The 19,472-nt window shown below is 37.3% G+C and overlaps 1 protein-coding gene across 1 annotated transcript in view; it reads right to left on the bottom strand.

Moving 5' to 3' along the window:
* Nucleotides 1-19,472, bottom strand: part of SLC25A12 (solute carrier family 25 member 12) — a 128,070-nt gene that overhangs the window by 107,833 nt on the left and 765 nt on the right. Inside the window, exon 2 of the mRNA XM_047869897.1 lies at nucleotides 15,308-15,409. The gene's annotated coding sequence lies outside the window, so the exon portion shown is untranslated. The remainder of the gene's footprint in view (nucleotides 1-15,307; nucleotides 15,410-19,472) is intronic.

Genomic DNA, 19,472 nt, shown 5'->3' with positions numbered 1-19,472 from the left:
TTTTATAAGATGTGCTTTTAACTCCTTCTTTGCTAAGAGTCTATATGGGGAAATGGCAAGGGGTAGACTAGAGAGAAATATGAAGGGCTGAGTGTCCAAGTTTGAGAAAATTATGTTCTAGATGGTAGGCTGACCTCAAAATCAATCAATCAGAAATTATTAGTTCAAACCAAACCACTCATAGACACTAGATAAATGAGATACTTTAGGATTCCTCCATACTATACAAATATACTCTCTGTATGCACATTTTCTCTAGTTTAAATAAAATTTTTTTTTGGTGGAGAGGGCAGAGTGGGATACCAAAAATCAGATGAAATAGTTGTACTTCTGGAGTTACATCTTCCTAAACTGTTCTTCCTCACAATCTGACTCTGAGTCCTATAAATTATGCAATGAGGATGAGTAGTCTTATTTTTGGACCACAGTCTTCTTTATTCCCTTGTGGAGACAATAACAGACAGTTTTCTTTTCAATGGATTTTGGAAGGAATTCACGGAATGACCTTCTGTAGAGGTTTAAGTCTGTGAGGGCCCTATCACTATATTAGTCATGTGAAAGCTAATATTTAGTGGAAACCCTTATGATCAGATGGAGGATTGAACTAGATGAACTTTAATGGTTTGTTTTTTTTAACACTCTAATGTCATGATTAAGAGTGAGCCAAATTTTAGCTAATAAAAACTTATTGAGTGCCTTGTGTTTACACTAAATTCACTGTTGCAACTATAGGGAATAAGAAAAATAAATAGCATGATCCCCATTTGACCATGGCAACTGCTATTATTCATTTTTTTGATGAAGAAAGCTGATGATACCAAAACCTTCTGCATGTGGCAAAGGCCAAGGCAGCTATAGGTAACAATGGGGTATTGCCACATATTCCCACTCCAATCAGAAGTATGTAATTGGGACAACGAACATCTTGCCCGGTTCGTGAGCCACTTACCTCTCTCTACCCTATCCCTGGAGATTTACCTGGATCTCGTTTTTGCCTCCCTTCTATTTAGAGGTCAATAAGGAAGGATGCTAGGGATCTGGTCCAAAGTAAAGAAAAAAATTTCACTTTAAAAATTGTGCCAGGTGGGGCACCTGGGTGGCTCAGGTCATGATCTCACGGCTGGCCACATCAGGCTCAGTGCTGATAGCTCAGAGCCTAGAGCCTCCTTTGGATTCTGTGTCCCCCTCTCTTTCTGCCCTTCCTCTGTTCATGCTCTGTCTCTCTGTCTCTTAGAAATAAGTAAACGTTAAAAAAAATTATAAAAATTGTGCCAGGAGAAAAGCAAAAGCTTCATAATATCCAAAGTAACTTAAAAAATAACAAAGTCAGACACACCTGGGTGGCTCAGTTAGTTAAGCATTCCACTCTTGATTTCAGCTCAGGTCATGATCACAGGGTCGTGAGTTTGAGCACTGCACCAGGCTCCATGATGAGCATGGAGCCTGCATGGGATTCTCTCTCTTCCTCTCCCTCTGCCACTTCCCTGCTCATGCTCTCTCTCTCTCTTAAAATAAATAAAAATTTAAAGAAAAAAAAAAACAACAAAGTTAGGGGACTCACACTACCTGACTTCAATTTACTGTAAAGCTAAGGAAATCAGTACAGTGTGGTACTGGCTGACATAAGGATTGATAAATAGATCAATAGAACAAATTAGAGAGCCCAGAAATGGATCCAAAATTATAAAGTCATCTGATTTATTTTTCTTTCAATGTTCATTTATTTTTGAGAGAAAGAGAGAGAGAGCCTGCAATCAGGGGAGGGGCAGGGGCTGGGAGAGAGGGAGACACAGAATCCAAAGCAGGGTCCAGGCTCTGAGCTGTTAGCACAGAGCCCGACACAGGGCTTAAACTCATGAACCAGGAGATCATGACCTGAGCCGAAGTTAGACACTTAACCAACTGAGCCACCAAGGCGCCCCTAAACTCATCTGATTTCAAAGGTACTAAAACAATTCAATGGGGCAAAGAGTCTTTTCAACAAGTAACTCTAGAATAACCAGAAATTTATATGGGAAAATAAACTTCAACCTCTACTTCAAACATGCACCAAGACTGATTTGAGATAAATAATAGACCTAAATACAAAAGCTAAAATCATAAAGCTTTAAGCAGAAAACATAAAAGAATATCTTAGTGACTCAAAGGTAGGTAAAGGATGTTTATTCAGGACATTAAAAAGCAATAACCATAAATTAAGAAATTATGTTGCACTAAAATTAAAATTTGTACTCATCAGGGGCACCTGGGTGGCTCAGCTGGTTAAGTGTCTGACTTCTGCTCAGGTCATGATCTTGCAGTTCATGGGTTCGAGCTCTGCATCGGGCTGCTGTCAGTGCAGAGCCTGTTTCAGATCCTCTGTCCCCCTCTCTCTGCCCCTCCTTCCCTCTCTCTCTCTTTCTCTCAAAAATAAATAAACATTTTTTAAAAAATTTGTACTTATCAGGGGTACCGGGGTGGCTCAGTAGGTTAAGCATCTGACTTTGGCTCAGGTCATGATCTCGCAGTTTGTGGGTTCTAGCCCCGTGTCGGGCTCTGTGCTGAGAGCTCAGAGTCTGGAGCCTGTTTTGGAGTGTGTGTGTGTGTGTGTGTGTGTGTGTGTGTGTGTGTGTTTGTCTGCCTCTCCCCTACTCACACTCTGTCTCTGTCTCTCTCTCTCTCTCTCTCAAAAATAAACATTAAAAAACAATTTTTTTAAATTTGTACTCATCAAACAACAGCATTAAGAAAATGAATAGGCAAGCCACAGTCTCTGGGAGAAAAGTCAGCAAAATATATACACAACAAAGGACTGATATTCTAGTATATAAAGAATTCCTGAGGTGCCTGGGTGGCTCAGGTGGTTAAACATCCAGGTTATGATTTCATGGTTCGTGAATTTGAGCACTGAGTCAGGCGCTGCTCTGGGCAGGGCCTGCTTGGGATTCTCTCTTTGTCTTTCTCTCTGCCCTTCCCCTACTCGTGTTCTCTCCCTCTCTCTCCTCTGTCTCTCTCTCAAAATAAATAAATAAACTTAAAAAAAAAAAAGAGCTCCTAAAACTCAATGATGAAGAAACAACTTAGTTTAAAAATGGGCAAAAGACAAAAGACTTGAACAAATACTTCGCAAAAGATAATGTACAAATGGCCAATAAGCACATGAAAAACTGCACATGATTAGCCATCAGGGAAATGCAAATTAAATCACAGTGAAAAGATAGCACTACACACCCACTAGAATGGCTAAAATTAAAAAGACTGAAAACAGATGCTGGCAAGGATGTGGAGCAACCAGAGCTCTCATGCACTGTAGTGGGAGTATAAAATGGTATAATCACTTTGGGAAAAGATCTAGCAGATTCTATAAAACTAAACACACACCTACACTATGACCCAGCAATTCTACCTTTTGGTATTTACCCAAGAGAAGTGAAAATATATGTGGATAAAAAGACTTGTACAAGACTGTTCATGGCTACTTTATTCATAAAATCCAAAATCTGGAAATAGTCCAGGTATCTATCAATAGGAGAATGGATAAACTATGGTATAACTACAGAATGTAATACTATTCAGGAATAAAAGAGCAAATTATTGATACACACAACATGGATGAGTCTTAAAAGTATCATGCTAAGTGAAAGAATTAGTGCAAAAAAGCATATGATGGGGATGACTGGGTGGCTCAATTGGTTAAGCATCTGACTCTTGATTTTGGCTCAGGTCATGATCTCACAGTTCGTGAGTTTGAGCCCTATGCCAGGCTCTGTGCTAACAGCATGGATCCTGCTTAGGATTCTCCCTTTCCCACTCTCTCTCTCTGCCCCTTGCCCACTTATGTTCTCTCTCTCTCTCTTTCTCAAAATAAATAAACTTTTCAAAAAAAGATTTTTAAAAGGTGTACACTGTATGATTACATTTATGTGAAGTTCTAGAACAAATAAAACTAATCTATGGTGGAAAAGAAAACAGAACCATGTTTTCTGGAGGAGAGGAATTGAAGGCACTATCTGGATGATGGTAATAGTCTATGTCTTGCTAAGAGTTTAGATTACAGGTATATGTATTTTCCAAAACTTAGGGAATGTACACTTAAGGTTTCATTGTGTGTAAATTTCCTCAAAAGGAAAACTGTGAATACTGAATTGTAGCTAATGAAGTATTTAGGGGGAAAAGTACTAGTATCTTAAATTTACTTTGAAATGCATAAAAGAAATAAGATTGAAGACTGGATAGAGAGAGACAGATGAACAGATGGACAGATGGATGGATGAATGGATGGGGAAGGAAGGGGAGAGAGAGAGAGAGAGAGAGAGAGAGAGAGAGAGAGAGATGTGACACCTCACTGAGGTGCATATGGGAATTCATTGTAAAACTTTCAATTTTCCCATATTTTTGAAATTTCTCATAATAAAACTTTCTGGGAAACTTTACTGGGTCTTTGTGTTACTAAAGATGGCTACTCAGGTACACAATTCTATCATTTGGCTAGAAATTGTAATGGGACTTGTTTTTTAAACATCGTTAGGCCTCTGTGCCTTGTTGGACAGTAGGGAATAGAAACTTCTTGACAAACTTCTTGTCAAGAAACTTCTTGACAAATAATGTATCTCTATTATGGACAGGGGAATCTGAAAACTACGTTGAATTGAGAGAAAAAAAAATGTTCTCCTTAATGTGGATTCAGACAGTAATTACATGGAAGTTGTATTTGTGTGTATGTGTTTCTTTGGTCTAATGCTTACCCACGGGAAAACTGGAGGAAGTATATGGAAGTTTATTTGTATAACATACTGACAGAAATCTTGGAAATTACCAGCCTATACTGAAACTGTCCTGCTTAAGTGTACCTACAGTGTAAATCTAGACTGAGAAACCCAAGACTTTGGTAGGTAATACTCAGTAAAGGGTCATTGTGCCCTTGGATTGCCCTGTTGGGAGAAGGATGAAATCCTAGAGAGTTTCCAAAAAGGGGAAAGAAGATTTGTAGCAGCAGACCTACAGAAAGGACTCACTGAGGAAGAAAGGGCCACAACCCTCAAGACAAGGAATCCAGGAACTGGGGTATGCACAGGAAAAACTTCTGAAGAATTACTATAAAGAAGTGGTGTAATATTGACCAGTATCAAATTGTACTGATCAGACAAATAATCAGGAAGTTTAAGTTAGAAAGTCTGGAGAAACAGTATGAAACAGCTAGACTTTGGAGAGGAAGCCTTTCTGGAAAGAGACAGATCAAGGAGGAAAATTGGGCAGAATTGTGGAATGGTTGGCATTCTTTTAATCAGAAGAGGATGAAGCTGAGAACACAGAAGGAACTTGACCAAGAATTGTTGAAGGTCTCAAAGTTGTACTCTGCATATTCCTTTCCCAGTAGCCCTGACAATAGAATACCACTTTAAGGTACTGACAATATTATAAGGAAAAACTACATGAAAATGAAATAAACAGGAATTAAGAGTTGAGTCCATAAGAGGACCATAACCTCTCTGTACTGCGAAAGATGTCAGAAAGAGTAAAGAATATACTTACACATAAAAATAGTTAATGACAGCTTGTACTTCTGAAGAAGTTTGTGGGTAATACTGATAATAGGTAATACTGACCTGCTGCTTCTTCCCTGATTCTGGTCAAGTCGGCATTGGAAGAAATCAGAGTAACACATCTCTATATGGTCTTTCCTATATTATCCTATATTATCAACTATCACTACTTGGAAAGAAGCACAGAAACAGTCATTGTTTGCTCACCCTGTTCTTCTATCATCCCGGATGGATAGCTTACCTGGAAGGTTCAGGATAGAGATAGGTAATAAAATAGGTAGTCAGCAATTATATAATTTTAGCATCCCCAACCCTTCAACAAAGCCTTACATAAAACAAGTTTTGTGTTGATGGTAGGGAATAATATTAAGGCGCAGTAGTGGGAAGAGTACCTTCCTCATATCACCCCTTCACAGAGATCCATGTGGCAAAAGCAACAATATCATTTCATCAAATACAGTAGACTCGGAGTTCTAGGTGCAAAACAGAAGCCAAGTGAGTGCAATTCAAGTTATGACAAATGGTAACAGGGGGCATGGATCACAGAGAAGCAAAGGCTTAGTAGCAGATGAGACAAATCTCCCTTTCCTTAAACATACTCGGGAACCTTAAAGGGGTGGTAGAGCATCTTGTCATACAGAATTCGATATGGCTATGAAGTTCTAATCCATCTCTTATTTTTTTAATTTTTTAAATATTTACTTATTTTTGAAAGAGAGAGAGAGAGGGAGACAGAATGTGAGTGGGGGAGGGGCAGAGAGAGAGGGAGACACAGAATCTGAAGCAGGCTCCAGGTTCTGAGCTGTCTGCAGAGCCCGATGTGGGGTTTGAACTCATGAACCACGAGATCATGACCTGAGCTGAAGTCAGATGCTTAACTGACTGAGCCACACAGGTCCCCTCTAATCCATCTCTTAGATGCAGCATGTCTGCTACTATTGATACCTATGAGTAGGAAATATGAAGGGAATATAATTATCCCTCTCCATAAAGATCTTACAATGTATTGGGAAAACAAAACATAGGTAAAACCATTAAGTTATAATGCATATGCTTAGCTATGTAGTAAATTTCTGCAATATAGGTTTAGAAAATGAAAAAATTGGTTCAAGCTGGATAATATACAGAAGGTTTCATAGAAACTGTAATTTACTACTTGTTCCTGACTTTACCATTTCTCTGTGTTCCTTGTGGAATATGTCTTATTCCCCTTATCCTCCCTTCTTCATCCACACCCTCAGTCCTAACACTTATCTCAATGCCTGACATTAGCTATCCAGGTACTAATTAAATGTTTGTTGATTATTCCTAGCTGATCTCTCCACCACAAGCCATTAGTCCTTTCATATTTCCTATATTGCTTTAGTTACTCAGGCCAGAAAACTGGGTATCAGACTCTTCCTTACCCCTCACATCTGAATAGGTACCCAGTCCCTTGTTTTCCACCCCCTTCAGTGCTTTTTAAAATCTCTTATCATCATTATAATAGGCTTCATTAGGCCTCTTGATTGTTCTTCCAAGCCTCTAGTTCTCCACTTTCTGACTCCTATCACTATCCTCAAATCCATTCTCCACAGTGCTGTCAAGTATTCAATCTAAAACAGAAATTAAATTTTGTCACTTCCCCATCCTTCAGTGGCTTTCTACTGACTTCAGCACAAAATCCAAACTCCTCAGTATGGTGAAGAATGGAAGCTTCCCAAACTGTTCCCTTTTAGTTAAATCTTCTGTCTTACTGCTACCATACTTGTTCCTTTAGTCACAAGGATTTTAGGGCTATTTCCTTTGTGCTAATCCTTTGAGAATATTTTACTCCACATTTACTCCACACTGCATATTCTTTAAGGTACAGCTCAAGAATCTTCTTCAGAAAACAATCTTTCATCCTCTTTCCCTGACTAGGGTAGGCTTCCCTCTGTGTACAGTATTTATCACTGTGTTATAATCACTTCTTTGCTTATTGTCTTTTCCACTGGTGGCTTTCAGACTTCATTGACCCAGACATATATAGTAAAAAATACATATTTTTAATCCTAACCCCACCCAGTACACACTGAAATAAAAATTTCATGAAACAATATCTAACTTTACTATATGCAACATACTCTGGTATTTATTATTCTGTGTTAGTCTCCTTCCTTTTTTTCCTAATTCTGGTTTCAACATACTGAATTGGTTTCATGGCCCAATTTAAAAATACTGCAACAGACTGTCAACTCACATAGATTCGTGAGCATGATAGATGCTCATTATAAGTAATTAAGAAAAAGAGAAAACAAAAATCTCTGTATCTCTAGCAATTAGCACAGAGGTCGGCATATAGCATTAGTCTATAAAAATGTTTAATAAAAGAATGAATACACATTTCTGGGGCAGACCATCTTCATAAATCATCTTTTGCCCCCATCATTTCCCTTTTTTTTTTAATTAAAAAAAAATTAATGTTTATTTATTATTCAGAGACAGAGAGAGACAGAGCATGACCAGGGGAGGAGCTGAGAGACAGGGAGACACAGAATGTGAAGCAGGCTCCAGGTTCCGAGCTGTCAGCAGAGAGCCCGACATGGGGCTCAAACTCACAAACTGTGAGATCATGACCTGAGATGAAGTCGGACGCTCAACCAACTGAGCCATCCAGGTGCCCCAATCACTTCCCTTGTTTAAGAATAAGAGTTTCTTACAAGACATTAAATTAAAATATAGACCTGTAAGCACAGATACAGAGACAGGAAAAATGGGAAAAGGGATTTAAAAACTGTTGAGTTTGGAGGCACCTGGGTGGCTCAGTTGGTTAAGTGTCCAACTTTTCATTTTGACTCAGGTTATGATCTCACGGTTCATGAGACTGAGCTCCATATCCGGCTCTGTGCTGACAGCATGGAGCCTGCTTGGCATTCTCTCCCTCCATTTCTCTCTGCCCCTGTCCCGCTTTAAAAAAAAAAAAAGAAAGAAAAAAAGTTTATTTATTTTTGAGAGAGAGAGAGAGAGAGAGAGAGAGAGAGAGCAAGCATAAGTAGGGGAGGACAGAGACAGAGGGAGACACAGAATCCAAACAAGGCTCTAGGCTCTGAACTGTCAGCACAGAGCCCGATGTAGGGCTTGAACCCACAAACCCATGAACTGTGGGATCAAGACCTGAGTGGAAGTTGGACACTCAACCGACTGAGCCACCCAGGTGCCCCGCCCCTGTCCCACTTACTCTCTCCCTCGCTCTCAAAATAAATAAATAAACAAAAAAAAAAGTTTTCAATTGTTGAGTTTAAAGGGTATAATGAGAGAGGCATGATTGCTGAAGGCCAACTGTTAGATATTTCAAAAAAAGGCCCAATATGGTGAAGTTACTGAGGTCCAGGATATCTGGTCATCAGTTCCAGAGGTCAGAAATCATCTTGTAAATGACCCAAAGATCACTTAATCTAACCAAATTCACAAGATACTGATGCATAGAGGTGCCTGGGTGGCTCAGTCAATTAAGTGTCTGACTTAGGCTCAGGTCATGATCTCACGATCCGTGAGTTCGAGCCCCACATCTGGGTGTCAGGCTCTCTGCTGGCATCTCAGAGCCTGGAACCTGCTTCATATTTTGTGTCTCCTTCTCTCCCTCTGCCCCTTTCCTGGTCATGCTCTGTCTCTGTCTTTGTCAAAAATACATGAACATAAAAAAAGATAGTGATGCATAGCTCATTTTAACTAATATTTATTACTGAGTACTTACTTTGTATCAGACAATATCCTAAGCTCAAAATACGAATCTATCCTCAAAACAACCCTGTGAAGTAGGCTTATCTCATATTATTATCTCTGTTTCAAAGATGAGGAAACTGAGACTGAGACGTGTAGTTACTTCTCCAAAGTTAAACAGGTAATAAGTGTAATAAAAAGGTTAGTAAAAAGATTGTGATAAAAATCTTGCAAAAAATCTCTCAAAAAGCAGAGCAATACACAAAGAAAAGGAGGAAAGATATTTAAATATGGAGAACTAATCCAAGGAGCCCAATAATTGATTATCAAGTGTTCCACAAAAAAATGAGTTTTAAAAGGATAGGGGAAAAATCAGATAAACAAATAAGAGAATTTTCCATATCCAAAAGATGGAGTTTTGAGTCTCAAACTGTCCTCTGTGTATCCAGGATGAATGAAAAAGTTTCAATACCAAGGCACATTTTGAAATATCAGAACATTAGAGGTAAAAAGGGTAGCCAGAAATACAGCTCCATGAGCCAAGAGGAAGAGGTGAAAATGGCCCCTGTCACTATCACACCAAATAATCCACAGGAGAAATTTCTGCCTCCCTTCCCCACAGCTTTGGGCTCATGGATTTTGAGGTCCTGTATCCAAGGGAGGAATGCTTCCATCAGGAAATACCACCAAGGTTCAGATGAATTAGAAATTAATACTGCCCCCTGGCCATTTGGGGCTTCTCAAACTGCAGAATTAAAGGCAGGAAGGGGTCACCATAGCCATGTGGTGATTAATTCCAATCATCAAAGGGAAACTAAATGATGAGACAAGGATGATTTTGTCCAAAACCCAGCTGAGGCAACTCTATAGCCAACCCAACAAAGATAAGTCTATACTGGACTCAGATCATTTGGGAATTAAGGGTTAGGCACTGCACTAGATATAGAATTAGATCCAGTTAAGGTGCTCATAGGGATAAGGGAGCATGTAATGAAGGACTGAAAAAGAAGTTATTAGTAGTTTAGGCCTCATGGGCACCTACAGAAGGAGGGTTCAATAGCAGCTACACTATATTATTCTTACTCCCCGTTCTACCCCACATTATATGAAGAGCATTGGCATTGGCTAGCATTTTAAACCCCATCATCCTGTGATTATATGATGACTGATAGGTCTATGTGTGCCCATTGTGTTGGGGACAATGATTGTCATACAAGGGATGATACATGAATTTCTTACAGTACAAATTACACAGGAAGATATTGGGGCTTGATTGCTTTTGCAGTATTCCATCTAAAGGAGAGACCTACTAACAAAGGAGACAAAAGCAGTGAGGAGCCAGAGTTTTCTTTTCAGGGAATTGGTATAAAACAGAGGCCCCTTGGGGCGCCTGGGTGGCTCAGTGGGCTAAGCGTCCGACTTTGGCTCAGGTCATGATCTCGCGGTCCGTGGGTTTGAGCCCCGCGTCGGGCTCTGTGCTGACAGCTCAGAGCCTGGAGCCTGTTTCAGATTCTGTGTCTCCCTCTTTCTCTGACCCTCCCCTGTTCATGCTCTCTCTCTGTCTCAAAAATAAATAAATGTTAAAAAAAATAAAAATAAAAATAAAAATAAAAAATAAATAAATAAATAAAACAGAAACCACTTTCAGAAGCCCACTGAATAAATTAAGAATGCATGCTATATGAGAGACAGGGCACTGATGGCAGTCATTGTCAACTAAAGAAGCAGGGATGACCGAAACAGAGTAGTTAAGTAGCAAGATTCATTTCTCCTCTTTTCCTACTTCTAGCCAACACCAGAAGAGTTCGCGTTGAGAAGGAAAGAGGAAAAAATATACTAGAACCAACCAGGCATCCCCCAACCTAATTTTTAGGGGTTTAAAGAAGGAGAATGACTGAAAAATTGACTATACTCCTTTCCTCATTTCAAGTCCCCATGGCTATAAGTCTAGATAGCAATGGAGGAGGTTTCAAAACATCGAAGTTTTGGGGCACCTGAGTGGCTCAGTTGAGTGTCCAACTTCGGCTCAGGTCATGATCTCACAGTTCACAAGTTTGAGTCCCATGTTGGGTTCTGTGCTGACAGCTCAGAGTCTGGAGCCTGTTTCAGATTCTGTGTCTCCATTTCTCTCTGCCCGACCCCCCCCCCCCCGCACTCTGTCTCTTTCTCAAAAATAAATAAACATTTAAAAAATAATTAAAAAAATAAAACACCAAAGTTTTAACTAGGATAGGCTAGACTTTGAATAACTCAAACATTTTGTAAATGTTTATTTATTATTTATTTTGAGAGAGAGAGGGAGAGAACGAGCAGGGGAGGGGCTGAGAAAGGGAGAGAAAGAATCTCTGGCAGGTTCCACACTGCCAGCAGAGCCCAACACCAGTGGAGCCTGACTCACGAACTGAATCGTTGAGTTCATGACCTAAGCCAAACGACAGTCAGATGCTTAACCAACTGAGCCACCCAGGTGCCCCTAGACTTTGAGTAACTTAAAAGAGCAGAAAATGTACTCTAGGAAAACATAATACAGTAGAGCGATGACTAGAGAAAAATAAAGTATTTTAGTACATACCCCAAACAACTTCAGATTCCTTAGTAACTCGGTCACATAAAAGAAATAGTAGTATGTAGTTTATGATATAATGTTAAGTGGATGAATCAGAACTTAAAATTGTATGTATGTGGCAACTACAATTGTGTAAGTAATCTGAATATATTAAACAATGCCTGGAGCAGATAATTGAGTTTTCCCTAAATCACAATTTTTCATAGGGTCAGCAATGATCATATATCTAACCAAACCTACTATTACATTTTTTTTTGCCACCTATTTGTTTTAAGAAGTAAAATAAGTTTATTTTGTAAGATTGCTTTTCATAAATCCATGTTGGATGATAGATACTTGGCCACCCTCTGTGGACTTGTAAATTATGATTTTCTGGTTTTTGTTTTTTGGTTTTTTGGTTGTTATTGTTTTTCAAAGATTAACACCATAGTATTTCAAAGAAGAAGACTAAACAAAGTGTGGTCTCTCAGTTCTTCCCTTTTCCATTAAAATTTGAGTATTATGCTTGAGTTTTTCCATTATCTGCAATCATTCTAGTTTGCAGGGAGTCCATACATATAATTGTTAATAGCACAGATATTTCAGAGAACATGTCTTTGAGTCCTCTAGTGAAGATTCCTTTAGGCCCACCTGATGTGAAATCATCCACCCTAACCTATTCTATCTCTGACTCCAATTTCTACAGCATCATTGGTAATATTTGTATGAGGACTCTAATTTATGAAGTCTTCCTCTCACATTGGAATATTTTAGGACACTGGAGCAGGGTGAGAATATCCTGGAATTATTTACAGCATATTGATCTATACTAGGAATGCCCTTACCCCTTTTTAACCCAATCCTGGTAAGAGATAAAAAGTTTATGGCTATCTTTTTAAAATATCAACCCCATATGATCCCAATGGAAAATATATATGAACTAGATAGCATAAAAGTAAAGTAAGGCTCACCAAAGAATCACCTTTCAAATTACAACTTACGTTCTTATCTGTTATAATTATGATTTAGATAAGTACTCAGCTACCTTTAATAAATGGATAAGGTGTTATAATATACTAAATACATAACTATGCAAGTTTCATTTGTGCTTAGATATGGGCTCATATACCAAAAAATCTCCTAATAGTATATAAGATGTCATTTGGCATTTAAACACATTGTCTAATTTCTTTTGCTTAACACAAAGCAAAGCAAAACCTTAGATAATTAAATTATATTGATGCTTCGAAAGAATTGGACATTTGTCATCTCCCTGCTGCAGTCCTTCTGTGCATTTTGATGAAAAGAACAATATAAAGTTCAAAATCTGAGAATAAAAGAACTTGAAAGTCTACTTGAAAAGGAAAAATAGCAAAAATCTTTACTAAATGAAAGAAACATACAATTTAGCTCAGCAAGGCTTCTACATATCCAAGGACAACGTAGATGTGCAGCCACAATTTTTTGAAAAGAAAATGTCTCCCGGCCTGTCTTGTGATTCTTGCATAATAAAACTTACATAAAACAAAATGTTGTAATTACTTGTTAATATTTTAAAATATTTTAGGACCCCCTTGCAATTGTTGTTACAACTTTTTTTTAAATAGAATTTTTCATTTCTCCAAGTATTTGTCCTTAAATAAGGATATTACATATAATTTTTTAAAGTCAATATTTGGATTTTTAGGTAAGAATTCATAAAATGAAAATGCAATAAATTATAATAAATAGATAATTCCAGTATTACAATAAATAGATAATTCTATTTACATAGGAATTGTCCTTAAAGGCCAGGCAGAGAGGGGAGGGAGATAAACCTGAGCATGGGCCTAAAGAAGAGGGGATATGGGCAAGCTTAAATATTAATGTATTCAATACAAGACTTTCTCTGAATAAAAATCTTTCATAAATGGTAAAAGAATTTGTTCTCACTTCAAGTAAGAACTCAGAGATGAAGATAATACTCTTCCAGCCCTGCAGAAGTTATCAATAAGAGGTAAATAAGCTTAAGAGAGGAGAAGGTGATGATTCATAATTATCCCCTAGGAGGACAGATCAGAAAGTGAGGCAATCTTTCTGTGATAAGTAGGCCTACCTTGGTGAGTGAACACAGCAGGCCCCAGATATAGCAGGCCTCAATGGAGCCAACTGGAGAGAAGTGAGAGAAGAGTATAAAAGCCTCACTTGGGGTGAAATGTGGGGCTGCTGCGGGGAACAGCATGCGCTCACTCCTGTTTGTTGTGGGAAACCCAGGGAGGAAAAGGAGGAAGGATGTTATATCCACTGGTCCACTTACCCAATACCTCTCTTTGACTCTGTAAGTGTATTCCTAATAGGACCTGGGTTTGGGGAGATGGCAGCCTACATCTAGTGTCTGAATGTCTGGGTGCTCAACTGATTGAAGGATAGAGATGGAAGTATAGAGGAGCAGGGTAAGCTGCTCATGAGGAATAGCTAGGCCTTCTTAGAGCTCTGTGAGAAAGCTCAAATCTGGGTTAAAATTCTCTGGGGAAAACCAGGGCTACTGATGATCTGGGCTTGTCTACAAGAATACATGTGCCCCAGAGAATCTTGTCTTTGGAGCCACTGTACCAGGGATAAACGTACTCTGGCAAAAGATCATCTCCTGGCAATTGTGTCGATTACCCGCCTTAGGCCAGAGCTACTCCCTGGTGACATCCAAAGAACAATTTAATAAGGAAAGGCCTGTAGTATACACATGTTGGCAGGATGAGTTGAACATGAATAAGGTGGTTTGTAGTCTTTGATTCTAATCACATGCTGAAGGATGTTTTAAAGCAAAGAAACTTAGCAGTTTCCAATCTCAAGAACCATGAATTGCTGGAACAAAAGCGGAAGCATAGTTGTTTTGTGGAGAAATGATGTTCTTGATAGTATTACACAAAATCATTTAAAATAAACACTTAACGGGTATCAATCATGAGCCAGACACAGTGACTTTCTTTCCAAAGTAAAGTATTTCATGAAAGAAATTAACCCTTTCAACAGCAAGAATGGGAAGAAGAAAACCCGAAAAACATAGGATCAAACTGAGAGCTGGGCCACAGTATCACCTCTATCAGTAACTCACTGAGAAACCTTAAAGAAGAGTGTGGGATGAAGTCAGGGATTTTCAGGGGTGCACAGGTGGCTTACCTAGGTGGAATATATTAAAAATTAGTATTCATATTTTTTTGTCTAAAAAACAATAAGTTAACAATAGTAATATTTAATATAGGAATGAAGAGTGACAAAAATATATTAGATATACATTTCTATGGAGATACATACACAAATTTTTATGCATATATATACCAAATTAAAAAGATGGCAATGACTAGAGTATCTGATTTCTAAAATCACTTTGCTCTAAAGTTCTGATTCTACATTATTCAAAGTACTTTAGTTTCTCTTAAACCATATCTAAAAATCACACCATATCTATAATAACATAAACTTCCCCATATACAATATACAAAATTAAATCTTACAAAGATATGAAAAAGTAAACATTTTATTATTTAAATGCATCCTAGCCCTACCAACACACCCTTCTTACCTGATGAAGCAGGTTCTCTCTGTATTATATGATGCCAGTTGGCATGACCCTTTCGTCCTCTTAGCTCATTCAAGAGACTGGCAAAGGGATTCTCTGAGAGCCCTGTGTTGATGAGATTAATGACAAACTTAAAGTCTGGATTCTCTCTAGGAAAATTTTCAGAATTCTTTTAATTTTACTAATTTGCACAGCCACTAGTTTGTTTTGTTTGTTGATAACTGTATATATATATATATATATATATTTTTTTTTTAGTTTATATTTATATTTTATTTTATAATTCTTTTAATTAACAAGTTAAAAATATTAAGAATCAATAATATATATTGTTGGTAACAATATATATATTTTAGTTTATAATTATGTTTTATTTTATAATTCTTTTAATGGATAGATTTATGAACTAAACATTTAATTCACAGAATTATATAACTGGTATAAAGGCTACTCACTTTGTGTGCCCAGATGATAGCAAGTTAAAAGTCTTACTGTGCATAGTAATATGGATAAATATATCAAAAGGTGAAAACCAGTCCATTAAAATGTCAGCTTTGGGGCTCCTGAGTGGCTCAGTGGGTTAAGCATACAACTCATGATTTCGGCTTGGGTCATGATCTCGGGTTTATGGGATTGAGCCCCGTGTAGGGCTCTGTGCTGGCAGCGTGGACCCTGCTTGGGATTCTCTTTCTCCCTCTTTCACTGCCCCCTCTACCCTGTGCACGTGCTCTATCTCTCCCTCTTGCTCTCTCAAACCAAATAAACATTAAAAAAAAATGACAGCTTTCACAATTAAGTAAACATACTTAACACTACTAAAATGCATGTTTAAAAATCATTAAAATGTTCAATTTTATGTGTTTTATACCAGTCAAAAAAAAAAAAAAAAAGACAAGGACTGAAATAATATATCATTTTAAAATGAATATTCTAGTCATAAGTTTTCATTTTATTTGTTTAATATCTAAGTAGCTTTGATAGTGTTTCCTTCACCGTCCCCCTACCCTGAAGCTTTCCACATTAAGAAACAACCCAAAACAAGATCAAAAAAATTTAAGACAGGGGAATAATGGTCATTTTTTTGTTAGCTAAAATTGAAAAAAAATGTATGAAACAGCATTTTAACTATGGAATGTGAAATATCTTAGGCCTTATTGTATTACCCTAAGTAGACATACATAATTAATGCCATTTTTAGAAATTATAGTTTCAAAAAATGAAGCATGCGTTGCTGGTTGGTCATTTCATAAATAAGTATAATAAATTATAGTGCTCTTTCCTCATTCTGATCAATATTTGCTTGTAAATAATGACAGAATGCAAAAGTAGAAATAGTGACTTCCAACTGTTCCTTGTTTCAGTTAAGCTGCTTCTCTTTGATTCTGTGTATCACAATTCATAGAATGTAAACAAGAGGGTAAGAAAGAGTTAGCACATATGTCTAAAAACCTCCAAAAAGGTTAGTAAGTTTCTAATTATGAAAGAAACTAATATAACCTCATTAAAAGAAGCAAACACCGGGCGCCTGGGTGGCGCAGCCGGTTAAGCGTCCGACTTCAGCCAGGTCACGATCCCGCGGTCCGTGAGTTCGAGCCCCGCATCGGGCTCTGGGCTGATGGCTCAGAGCCTGGAACCTGTTTCCGGTTCTGTGTCTCCCTCTCTCTCTGCCCCTCCCCCGTTCATGCTCTGTCTCTCTCTGTCCCAAAAATAAATAAAAAACGTTGAAAAAAAAAAAAAAGAAGCAAACAGTATTTTTTAAAAATTCCTCAATTCTCTTCAAACTTTCCCTTCTACAGGCAGTCACAGTTAACCTTGTTAGGTATGTTTATATCAAAATACACTTCTTTATATAAATAACATAACATTATAATGTTATGTAACTTAGTTTTTAGCCTATTATATACTAGATATTCTCCCATGTCAGTACCTATTAACCAGCCCCTTTTGATGAATGTTTAGGCTATTTCCAATTTCTCAATAAAATTACTGCTGTATTGAACATCTTTGTTCATACATCTTTGCATTCTTATGCAAACAATTTTGTAGACAAATGTTTGTAAGTGGAACTTCTACCTCAAAATATATACAAATTAAAAAAAATGTACAAATTAAAATTTTTGTTAAATTTGTTAAAATTGCAAAATTGCTTCTTAAAAAGTACTAGTTCATACATCTATGGCTAGTGTATGAGAGTTACAAAATGGAGTGTGCAAATTGTTGGTAATGTACGCCTTTAAGTTAACTATTCTAATAGTAGTTTTCGATATGAGCTTATCTATTTTTATTTTAACTCATAAGAAAGTCAAGTAGGCGGGTAGGGCATTCTAAATAATTGTTCTGGGAATTGAAACTCATTGCCCCCCTCACCTCCCAATAAGCACTATGAACCAAACAAATGAGTTGACTAGCTGTTGTTACTACCTGTAGAGAAGTATACATTTTGAAATAAAGACATATTAAATATCTGCATTTTCTCTTAGATTTCATATTTCTTATACCCACTTTCTGATGTCCATCACTTTAATACCATGTTTTTTAAAAAAAAAATCTCTTCTGGAGGTTTCTTTCTTTCTTTCTTTCTTTCTTTTTTTTTTTTAATTATTTTTTTAATGTTTATTTATCCTTCACACAGAGACAGAACGTGAACAGGGGAGGGACAGAGAGAGGGAGACACAGAATCTGAAACAGGCTCCAGGCTCTCAGCTGTCAGCACAGAGCCCGACGGGGCTCCAACCCACAAACTGTGAGATCATGACCTGAGATGAAGTTGGACACTTAACCGACTGAGCCACCCAGGCACCCCTCTTCTGGAGGTTTCAAGACAGGATGCCAAAATTTACTAGTCCATATGCACTTGAATCTATATCAAACATACAGTTGCTAGTTCATTCCTAATAGTGCAATATGGCCTTTTTCTTTGGAGAAAAATGCCTTTTCCGAACCTCCTATTCTAGAATAAATATTAACATACCAATATCATCTCATGTTAACATATAATTTTAGAGTTTACAAACCTCTTTCATAAATATTGTTCCATTTCATTTTCACAACCAAGGTGTGGTAACTGGGAAGGTATTATTTCCACTTAATAAATGAAACAGGTCTCACAATCATGAAGCAGTAGAACTGAGACTAGTAGAACACTGAACTGTCCACACCCCTCTGTTGACTCTTATATATGTATAAGGACGGCATATTCCTTTTGCAGAGATTTTACTCCATGGTGGTAACATTCATCCAATAAATTCCCTTTATAACAAGGTAAAAGATAAATTTAAAAAAGAGGGGGAAAAACCCTGCAAAAGAAGAAAATAACTTTCTCCTTTTTGGTAATGTTACTACTACCTTTCTGAAGGAAGTCATTCTTTTTACTTTTAGGCAAACTGTACCTAAACATGTGTTCTGTGGCAGTGTAATAAATATGTCTGAACAATTCTAAGACAAGGACAATTTAAAAATGTAACCTCAATTTTGCAAGTAGATCATACTAAATGCTAGTCAAACAATATATGTTTCATTGTATTTCTAATTCACATTCATCTTATTTCTTATTCATATTTATCATATATAGGTTTCACTGTATTTTTTCTCTACAACCATAAAGTCACAGGACTAATCCATTTCAGATTTTATTTTCTTATTATAAGGATAATTGCTGGTCAGCTATTGGCTGATCTACAAATAAGGTGGTTTTGTAAAGGAATGAGCCTTGTCATTGTGAAAAAATGATTATTAAAAAAAGATTGTTTTCTTTTTTTGATCCATAATGTCATTAATGGCAGATTTCAGTTTCCTTCTTTTTTTTTTTTTTATGAAATTTATTGACAAATTGGTTTCCATCAGTTTCCTTCTTAACATCATGATCATAATTTCTTGTGTTTCATTTAGATGTAAAAAAGGATCCAAGCATTCTTGGTACCTTTTCTGATCTTTATCTTCAAGAAGGCCATCTCCATGCAGTTGAACAAATACTGGGCTGAGTATCTGGAGAACCTGACTCTAAGGTAGGCTGTATACTGAGTGTGAACTTGGGGCAATTTCTCTTTTCTGGGCTTTAATGTCTTTATCACTAAAATGAGAGGACGTATTAGTTCTAGACTATCATCCCAAGGGTCCATTTTAGCTTTCGCAGTATCATTGTAAAACCTATTAAACAACATTTGTTCAG

This window comes from Prionailurus viverrinus, chromosome C1, assembly GCF_022837055.1.
Source record: "Prionailurus viverrinus isolate Anna chromosome C1, UM_Priviv_1.0, whole genome shotgun sequence".
NCBI classification, from domain to species: Eukaryota; Metazoa; Chordata; class Mammalia; order Carnivora; family Felidae; genus Prionailurus; species Prionailurus viverrinus.
The sequence above is the reverse complement of the archived record's forward strand: the minus strand, read 5'-3'. Positions and strand labels throughout refer to the sequence as shown.